The following is a 10,960-nucleotide window of genomic DNA, read 5'->3' as shown; positions in this document are numbered from 1 at the left end:
TACATAAAATAAAAATTAAACTTACTATCTCATGTATTTTTCTTGTCTCATGCATGCATAACCACTCACTGCTTGTGACCACAAATTTGAACATTAAAGCACTTCAGGAAGATAAGACAGAAAGGTGCGGGGAACTGATGATGAGCTTTCTGAGACCTTGTGTGCATGTATGGGGACAAACAGCTTTTTTTCTATAATTATATAAAAAAATATTTTTCTGTGTTTTTTTCCCCTTAAGGTGATACTAAATGGAATTGAATCATGGATTTAATGATAAGTTGAAATTTAGCACCATACAGCATGAAAGGGTTAAATATAATTTTATTCTTCTGAAAACCAAACATTGTGCCAAATATTTTCCCATGTGATTAAAAAATGATCTAAATTTGTTTCAGATGAATATTTATTGTTTCAATTTCTCCTGCATAATTTTTTTTTGATTAAGTGTTTGAAATGTGCAATGCAAATAATGTTTTCTTGCCTTTTGCGGCAAATATAATTGGAACAGCTACACACTCAGAGTGTTGTAATCACTCAGCTGTGGTGTAACGTCTCTCTCTCATGGCACTATGTGCATGTAGGCAAGCTAATGACCATGCGACCTCCGTCTGATCCCTTTGAGCAACAACAGGGGAAGCAGGGTGAAGAATTTGTCTCCCTAACTAGGTTTAAAACCAAATTAACTTTTCCCCTATATTTAATGGTAAAGCATTGCTTTGTGGTTTGCCTACTCTCAAGGGACACATTATTCCTTTGTTTAATGTGTTTTTAACTGTTTTGGCCAAAATGTGCTATTTTCTAGTTGAAAATCATTCTACAGTGTGATGAAGTGTGATTTGCTTTGAGTCTATGAACATTTCTCAGCTAACTGATCTATTAAAGTCAAAGTTCTATGTTGAAATATGATAATTTCTTGTATAAAACCGAAGTAAACTAGCAAAAAGCAAAGATACAGCAAAAAAAGCAGCAGATGCTGATAGATCATGTCTTTCTAAATCTCCTCAGACAGCAGTGATAATGCCAAATGAGAAAAGAATAGCTGCAGGAGAACAAATATTTGAAAGCGTGCCTCACTGGACGTTTGACAGTTTTATTGATTTAGGTTTCATTTTTCTTTAATACCACCCCATTGTGGCTGAATCTTTTATTTTCTTTTACCGCCACAATAAACTGATGCGTGTGAGACACAAAGTGGAGCTTCAAACTTACTTGAGTATTGAGCGTGAAGTCTTCTGTTCAGAGAATTTTCTCAGGAGAACGCTATCTGACCATGAGCTTTACGTATCTATCCCAGTTATTAATAAAGCCATAAACACCAGTGATGACTAAAAAACAGATGCTTTTTTATTGGTGGTAATCACTGTGAACAGTGAGGTGAAAACACACTTTAAACTTACCAGCTACCTCTCTGGATATTGTGGAACAATTCATTTCACTGTTCATATTTTCAGCAACTCTTAGGCTGAATCCAAATTGCTTCCCTTCCACTCTGACTTCTCCCTATTGCTTCAATTTTAGGGGCATTTCAAGCTGTGGTGGTGTCTGAAAGTTTTTTTGAGGAGGATTCGTAGGGACTTAGAGCTGCGTATCCCTCCGCTGGTAGGGTGATACGTGTCACGGGTGCTTCAACGAGTCATAAAACGAGTATTAAAAGCTGCGGAGGGGGTCACTGGCTGCCGGCTTCCAACCATGGACTCCATCTATGCTGAGCGCTGCAAACGCAAGGCACAAAGCATCCTGAAGGACAGGAGCCACCCAGCTCATGCTCTGTTCCAGTGGGGGAAGTCAGGCTACAACCTGAGGCACCGCAGGCCGGTGAGCATTAGCGCCTGCAGAACCCAACTCTACAACAGCTTCTTCCCCACCGCAGTCAGAACAGTGGCACAGGACATTAAGGAGGGAAGAGGCTGCTATTCATCACAAACCGTCAATCTTAAATAAAACCGTCACTGTGTGCATTATGTAAAGTATTTATATGCATATTTTATTTTATTTTTAGTCTCTGCCACATGTGCAATATGAGAGTTTTAAAACCCTTTCAATTACTCCGTCCTTTATTGTTATCACTATTGTTATTTGATCTTTATTTCCTTGTGTACATGCCATGCTACCAGTGCAGAAGAGAAATGTTTTTCTTTATGTGGGTGTTCTCTGAAGCACTGAAGTTTACACCTGAATGTTTTATTAATCGGTTTGACACTTAAATGAGTTTTTGTTTTTGCATGTTTGGTTTTGCATTTTAAAGGTAGAAAACCGATGTTGCGAGCGCTGGCAGCTACGCGCTAATGTATATGACTGTTAACTATTGAAGACATCAGTATCCATCACAGTACCTCTCCGCTTAGAAGAATAGTGAAAGGCCACACCGGTAGGGAAGCAATTCAGTTATAGCCTTGCGCTACGTTCGCACCGCGAAAACTGTCCCAGTACTGGACTAGCAATGCAAGTTTTTACGACTATGTTGGGCTGTACATACAAAGCGCATGGCATTTGAATGTGCATTGCCAGTTAAACCAGGTCAAACCCTGACCAATCAGGGACTTGGATTTCCTAGGGAGGTATGGATTTGATTTATCTGGTGAACCTAAACAAGGCAACTAGCCTGGTGACCTTAACGTTTGTTTTTCAAAAAAATATAAACAAATGCCACTCTCCTGGCATGATGGTAATCCATATCCGCAATTAAACACACATTCAAGAACGCACGTAAAAAGCCTGGTGTTTACACAGCTTTAGGAATCATTGGTAAAGGAGGAACATTTTCAAAAATCTTCGGCAACTTGTCTGCATTGTAATGGGGACATCCTCAGCACTGAATTGCAGAGAACCTCCCAAATGTTTTGAAAACCTTTTAGAAAGCCGTACTGAAGGTTACAGGTAATGTCAGTATGTAAGGTTGTGCATGAAGCAGCTATGGCCATTTTTGGATAAGAATGTCTGAGCATTTCACAGCTTGGACTGGATGACCTTGCATCATTTCCTGTATATTTAAAAAGTTATCGGTGCAGTCTGTCAATTATTTTACTGCTCCTTGCGTGATTCTAGACTTATCTGTGTTGTACTTTTAAAAGTGGTGTTTGGGGGGGGGGGGGTCTTGACTCATTACTAGAAACTTTAAGGTATTTACAGACAGTACACTGAGATTTATGATGAACGCTTTTTTGTATTTTTAATTTGTTGTGATAATAAGCAGCATCAACAGAATAAACTGGATTTTAAAACATGGTTGGATATGATGTTAGTATTTCTGCATCAAAAGACAGACATTTAGTTTTTAAGTTGCAATTGAGAGAAAGATTATGTTTTTGGAGAAGCCACAGACAAATTGTGTGCATCTGTTGGTGGGTATGTTAGGGTGCTTTCTCTGGGTTTTTAATCAGTGTCACACTCTCGGTCCCGATTAGATACAGCAGGCAAGCCACTGCAGCTGGCTGCCTCTGAACAACAACCCCCTCTGAAAAACAGATAATGGCTCCACACTCGCAGGCTCAAAGAAAATGAACAACTCTGCCACTCTCACTCTCCGTTTCCCCGTGCATCAGCCATCCAAAGCAGATCGATGCAGGGAGAAAATGAAACTCTGAAATAAGAGAATAAGAGGAAGGTGAAAGCTGCCTCGGGTGAGAAATGTTTTGTCATGTGAAAAGGGAAAAAAAATGAGGCAAACTTACGCGATAAGCAGCCAATATGATTCAGTGTTGTGTCCCCTGGGCCTCCATATGTCACAAACCATTTTCAAATCAAAGATCATTAGATATAAGGTAGCACACACGCACATTTTTGCACACACACGTCAGATTATTCAACAAATTCAATGGAGGCGCTGATACTATTTGATGTTTTGTTTGCATCTGGAGTGCAAAAATGTCATTTCACTCCGCATATGAAATGAGATTCCTTTTATTCCTTCCCTTTAATTGACTCATTTTTTCTTTCATTTAATTTCTACAGCGAGCACAGACGCATCTGTTGACTCTGTTCACATCTAATGGCGACATTATGAGGAACAGATAGAAAACAAAAGAAACGACTGAAGAAAATATTTGCACTTATGTTCATCTAAGCAAAACAGCTGTAAAATGAGATACTCCGTGTTAAAAAAGCTTTTTTCAGCATGTTATACCAGTCCTGCCAACACTCATATCCATTAATGCTCTGAAAATGATGATCTGTAAATGTGTTGTAAAAAACACTCAACCAATCTTTTTTTATCTTAAAACATCCATTAAGAAGCATTTAGCTAAAGCAAACAGGCTTCTAATAAATTAAAGCAACGTTTCTTGTCTCATCCAGACACTCAGACAGAATTTTGAAACAAGCAGGAGATAAGTTAAAGAATGGTTTTATTTTAATTTGCTTATATGAATGTCAGAGACATTAGGAGGTGAAAACCTGTAATGTTTCCCAGCGTTTAAAAAAGAGATGTTTAGCAGTTTTGCATCAAAGATGGGTTGGTTCATGTATTGAGCCAATTCTATTCATAATCTAAATTGTTGACCATTTCAGGGAAAAAAAATGAAGAAAAAACAAAAATTTTAAACTTAAAAACTGTTGAAAGTTAAATGAAAACTTGAATATGGGATTATAACTGAGAGTTTGCCACAGAATTGCCAAAATAGCATGCAGTGTGCATGCATAGTTGTTTTCAAACTGTGAGAGGCCAGATGTATGAGGGGCCGTATAAGACATTATTTATTCTGAACCATTCACATTCATACATTCTTGCTCTCACAGTCATATATACTCTCTTTCGCATACATATATTCTCTTACGCATCCATATATTCTCTCTCTCACATTCATACATTCTTGCTCTGACAGTCATATATACTCTCTTTCGCATACATATATTCTCACTTGCACATCCATATATTCTCTCTCTCGCATGCATATATATTCTCTTACGCATTCATATATTCTCACTTGCACATCCATATATTCTCTCTCTCGCATGCATATATATTACTTTACACATACATACATTCTCACTCTCATTGTCACTCTTAAAAAAGAATGTATGTATGTGAAAGACAAGTATATATGAACGTGTGAGGAAGAGTTTATATGTGTGTGTGAGAGAGGAGTATGCATGAAACGGAAGTTACTTTGCATGAAAAGGAAGGCACTTTGAATGAAACGGAAGGCAGATGATTTCTCGTGCTCTGATTGGACGAGAGGCCGCCACCTCCCATTTTGAACAGACGCTAACACGAACCAATAAGAAGGCCATCGGAACCTTAAGAAATATTTTATTTTCACCTCAAGTGGTCACAAATCTGTCTGCATCTCTAGAGACACAAAGGAATGTCTCAAATACCAATAATGGTAATAGAAGTGCCACCGAAACAGAAAATCCGTATCCACCTTATTCCTAGCCCCCATGAGCCTTTGCGTGAATTATGGGCGACACTTCCTGTAGACGCTGGAACACGCATTTACATTAAAACAAATTCCTCTTGTTTTCGATCCATAACTACATATAAATGTGGGAAAACCAGCTGTCATTTCTTAAAAAAGGCAACGGTGAGGTGGAGATGAAATATTTGTTAAGGTTCCGATGGCTGCAGGACCCCCGTGGCTACTTCTTGCCGGTTCGTTTTTTTTTAAAAATAAACTTTATTAACAATATCTTGCACATACAAAATACCAAACACAAAACTCCACTGTGTGCAAAATACAATCTTCACGTTCGCCATGAGAATGAACAAAAAAACATAATGATAACCATGTAAAACAGGTTATGCAAAAAGAAAACAAAAATAATAAGGCAAAGGAATCTGTTAAAGTTTCAGGAGAGACCATGTTTCAACTGTTCTGACAGCTTTTTTGTTAGTGGAAGATTTAATACTGTTCACATACAAAACCATTTCTTTCTGAAAAACATAAAACACGGTTTTTTTGTTGGCATATTTACACTTGTGTATAAAGTATTTAGCCATAATTATAAGTAAATTAACTACATATATTTTTTCTGCATTAAGTCTTTCTTGTGTAAAATATCCAAAAATAATATGCTCGTAAAATAATCTATAATCTTCACATAGATGAGTTCTTATAAAATGTATCACATCTTTCCAAAATAGTTGAGTGAAATAGCAAAACCAAAAAAGATGAGGCACAGTTTCTGGTGAGGAATGACAGAATGAACAGTTTATGTCCAGATCTTTTTTAAACTTAGTAAAGAAATGTTTCACTGGATAAAATTTGTGAAGAATTTTGAAAGAAATTTCTCTGATTTTATTGGTGATGAAATACTTTTGTGGCAGGGTCCAAACCTTTTCCCACTGAATTCTACATCCAAAGCTGTTCCAGTATGAGATAACATACGGTTTTGTGGCAATCTCATTTTGAAACAGAGAACGGATACTTTGATTATTCCTGCTAGCTGAAAAACATACCTTTCCACAACACAAGTCTGTTAATTTGGGATTTCTTGCTTGTTCATGTTAGCGTCTGCACTGTAATCCCTAGCGAGTTGACTGAACTTAAAAATTATTTTGTAACAGATTACGCAACAGTTAAGTTATATTATTAAAACTTTTAAGTTAACATTTATTAAAATTCATATTGTCAGTTGGCTTACATTTGTATTATTTCATATAAAAAATATTAAGATTCCTCAATTTATAAAAGAGAGATTATTTACTTAAAGTTTTTAATATTTTCCAACTAAAAAACGCTTTAACTAACTATATTTTTATATTACTCAACTCATAAAATATGTAAAATTCACTCAAATGCTTTATAAATTCTTTAACTCATTAAATGTGTAGCATTGAAAATATTTAAAATTCTTCAGCTTAAAATGTATTCTAAACAGAGATATTGATACTGCCCCACTACATTTTAAAGGCTAACATTGATAAAAACCAACAAACGTGAAGGCCACACAATAGTGATTGCTTAATACACTTTTTTTAATTGCTCTTTAAAAAAAAGCACAAATATCAAGAAGATGAAGAAACAATAAGTGCAATAAAACTGCATTATAAGAGTGCCACACAACATATTGACAAAAAGAGTTGGTTTTGTATTTTACGGCAGAAAAAGCAAATGATCACAACAAAACACATTAGTTACATAACACTTAAACCAACAAATAGTCCATTCTGGAAGACTCACTCAACGAAACATTCTTCAGCGTCAATAAATGTCCTTTCAGTGGTTTGCTGTCCTCAAGGCTCAAGACAGCATTCTGAATAAATATGAAGGCAAGTTCAAGTTTTTTGGGGTGCTGTAGGTCCAGAGCATAGATGTCCCCGAAGAGTTAGAAGAGATTAGTCAGCCAGATGTGTGGGACCACTGACGGCAGCATCCGGAGCGTCACCACGACAACTGAGAAGATACCCACAGCAGTGTCTGTGAGGTCTGGTATTCTGGAAAATACAAAACAAAAAACACAGATGAGTTCAGACCCTCAAAGATATTCATCACACTAATGTCCAAAACTGACATTCCTGCCATCTGTCAATAGGAATCTTTTCATGCTAACATTCTGTTAGCTTTTAATCAACTGGCTATGATGTTTTAAGGACCAACTCCAATTAAAATTGTGTTTTTAAAAAGTTCTTTAGCATTTTTCTGAAGGAGGACATTTATAAAATAATTTAAGACTAAAGCTTCATTTTTCTTTATTCAAATAATGATGGATCAGGAGCAGAAAAGGTAAACGAAACTCCACTCCTTCCAATCAGGAGTCCCTGATGTTCGCCTTTCATCTTCCGTCTCAGTTTTAAAACCATTTAAAAATATCACTCAGTTTACAAACTACAAACAATTGCCCTATTTATTATGTCACTCAATAAAATCTCAATCAAACTAAAGGATTAGTGAAAACCATTGACAGGGAGTCGTGTGCACTTACTGTACAGGTCTTGAAGAAGTTGGAGGCATCTTCATGCAGATAAACAGGAAGTGCAAGGAGGACAAGTGCCCGTCTCATGTTCACGTCACGTTGGTCCTAAAAGAATAAAAAGAAATATCCATTACCATTGAAGCAAATGCAGAGCAAACACTTCCAATATTTACTTAAGGAACTTTAAGAAATAATAAAATGATACCTTTTCTAGATGTCTATTTCTAGTAAGAGGACAATGCAGTGTTTATGGCATGATCCACTTCAGGTCAAAGACCCAAAGTCATTTGAAGGCAAGTTACACCGTGGCTTCTTACAGCTGTTTACAAATGATTTGTTATCCGTTTTTGAATTATTCACATTAGAAATTCACCTGGAGGTCATAAATCCTAACCAAACTGGCCAGTTCCTGTCTGTTTTGGTGGACTTAGTCTCAGAAAAGGGCAGCTTTAAGTTACACAAACATGTAAAAACTGCACAATTTCCTCTGACTGCATCTACTCTACATAAATCCATTTCAGATCTTGACAGATGAGTTTTCATGGTTTCAAATGATGGAATGGTGCTAATGCAACATCATTTTATTATTGTAATATACTGTCATAAAGACATGACAATATTCCAAAGTGTCTCCACATACATGGCAGTGGAAACACTTTGGAATATTGGCTATGTAGTACTGCAGTATTATATGTAGTACTGCATAGTGCCAAAGTAACAGAACACAACTTGCACCTCCATTCCATTGTGCCACCTTCAGCCTGCAATCTAAATATGTTTAGTTAAATTGTAAATAATTTCAACTCTATTTAGACCTTTGACTAGTTAAAATGTGCATAAATGTTTCCATGCTGCCGTATAAATCTAATAATGGTAATAGTTCAGGATGAATGTATTAAATAAGTATAAAACTCACCCACTGACACCTCTTTTCTGGTGAAATGGTGACTTTCTGGTGAACTTTCTGAAGTTCAGTATCTGAAAAAGTCCAAAAGAGATTTTTCAATGTTAAAAAATGTTTCAATTATATTCTGATCAAAAAACATTTATTGCACTACACAACCTATTGCATTTTTTGTTTTTTTAAAATAGCTCTAGACAAATAACAGACAAGTTACCTGGCTGGCCTTGGCGTCTACCTGGAGGTGAAACACTGAACACTCTGTAGTTCGGTACCTGAACACAACACGAGCACGTTGATTAATTTATTTTTACAAAAACCTTTTTTATAACGGAGATCAGTGATTTATAAAAGCTTAAAGCTGCATTCAAAACCCAATGCTTCCATGTAGCAACCAGGCTTAAAACTGTTGGCGGTAGCTCCTCCCACACAACCGTTAGAGGCTTTGAGTGACATTTTTGGACAAATGTCCAGCAGCAAACTTTAGCCACAGACAGAGGCCTCCAACGCGAATTTCACACGCGGATCACGTTTAGTGTGATTGCAGCATAACAGATCATTTCTACCTCTGAAAAAAAAAACCTCATCACTGTCGTAACTTACGGGCAGAAATGCATTTTGGGTTTGGCTCGCCATACGTGTGCTATGACAAACTAATCATGTATACATTTCCACATTAATCTCTAAAACAATCATAACACACATATGTTTAAACAACAGTAAACCACATTTACGGTAGTATAAGAGCATTTTTAAAGCATTCATTCATAAACCATGAACGATACTTACCAAATTAAATCAGGGCTGAAGACAAGACGGCACCATCAGCGATGAGGCGGATGAAAAAAAACCCCGAGGTTGGGGCGTCTTGAAGCGGGACGAAATCGCAACGCTTTGCAGAATAATAAAATGCTCGACTTTCAATTTCAAACGTCGCATACTCGCATTCGGCAAATCCAACATGGCCACCTGAGCTAACGTAGAGAAAACGAAAGACCCTCCCACCAGTACGTGATGACGTCATAACGCTACTTCACGGATCTTAAAATTTTTGAGTGCCAGATACAAATAAGCTTTAAAATATTTAGCACTGTTAAGTTAAATTTGAAAAAATCTTGATAGAGCTTAATACTTTATAGTTGAATCAACTACAAAATGACATTTAAGTTGTGTAACCTTAATAGTTATGAGTCAGTACAAGTGATAGGGATTAGAGTGTGTTCAAAATGGGAGGTGGCGGCCTCTCGTCCAATCAGAGCACGAGAAATCATCTGCCTTCCGTTTCATTCAAAGTGCCTTCCTTTTCATTCAAAGTGCCTTCCTTTTCATGCAAAGTAACTTCCGTTTCATGCATACTCCTCTCTCACACACACATATAAACTCTTCCTCACACGTTCATATATACTTGTCTTTCACATACATACATTCTTTTTTAAGAGTGACAATGAGAGTGAGAATGTATGTATGTATAAAGTAATATGTATGCATGCGAGAGAGAGAATATATGGATGTGCAAGTGAGAATATATGAATGCGTAAGAGAATATATATGCATGCGAGAGAGAGAATATATGGATGTGCAAGTGAGAATATATGTATGCGAAAGAGAGTATATATGACTGTGAGAGCAAGAATGTATGAATGTGAGAGAGAGAATATATGGATGCGTAAGAGAATATATGTATGCGAAAGAGAGTATATATGACTGTGAGAGCAAGAATGTATGAATGTGAATGGTTCAGAATAAATAATGTCTTATACGGCCCCTCATACAGATGGCTCTTCTTTTCAGACTAAAGGTCACTTTTCCCATGATTTCAAACAGCAGTTTTTAAAATTGGGTGTGACAGCGTAAGGATCAAATCTACATTTCACCTCAAACTGTCTTAAAAAAACAAAAAGTTAAAGGTTTTCATTTAGATTTTATGGATGCAATGATCCTTGTTTCTTGAGTAATATCAGATCTGTTTTTCTTTTCTATCTAGGCTCTAATAATAACTCCCACTATACGCTGGATTCAGCCCTGTTCTGTTTAGACCCTTTTACTCTTTTTTTGCTCTTTATGTTTTGTGATGCTGTGACTGTAATTTTCAAGCAGCAAAAATGTTAACGGGCCTATACCAAGCTAGTCTTTAATGTTAAATAATTTCCATGTCCATGTTAATATCTCGCCTTTAGTACACAACAGAACACATTTTTTAGTTAA

General features: G+C 36.6%; 1 long non-coding RNA gene across 2 annotated transcripts; it reads right to left on the bottom strand.

The window, feature by feature from the left end:
• Positions 1-5,785: 5,785 nt before the first annotated feature.
• On the bottom strand, positions 5,786-9,736 carry LOC144986921 (uncharacterized). 2 transcript variants are annotated; one of them, XR_013650802.1, is made up of 5 exons: positions 9,545-9,736; positions 8,973-9,030; positions 8,771-8,832; positions 7,864-7,959; positions 5,786-7,375 (listed from the first exon to the last, which is right to left on the bottom strand). It is a non-coding gene; the product is annotated as an uncharacterized LOC144986921 (long non-coding RNA). The 2 variants fall into 2 exon arrangements; XR_013650801.1 differs by lacking the exon at positions 9,545-9,736 and having other exon boundaries at positions 7,009-7,375; positions 8,973-9,336.
• Positions 9,737-10,960: the final 1,224 nt, after the last annotated feature.

This window comes from Oryzias latipes, chromosome 17 (genome assembly GCF_053564925.1).
Source record: "Oryzias latipes strain Hd-rR chromosome 17, Olatipes_Hd-rR_3.1".
NCBI lineage: Eukaryota > Metazoa > Chordata > Actinopteri > Beloniformes > Adrianichthyidae > Oryzias > Oryzias latipes.
Note: the sequence above shows the minus strand (reverse complement) of the source record. Positions and strands in the feature narration are given on the sequence as shown.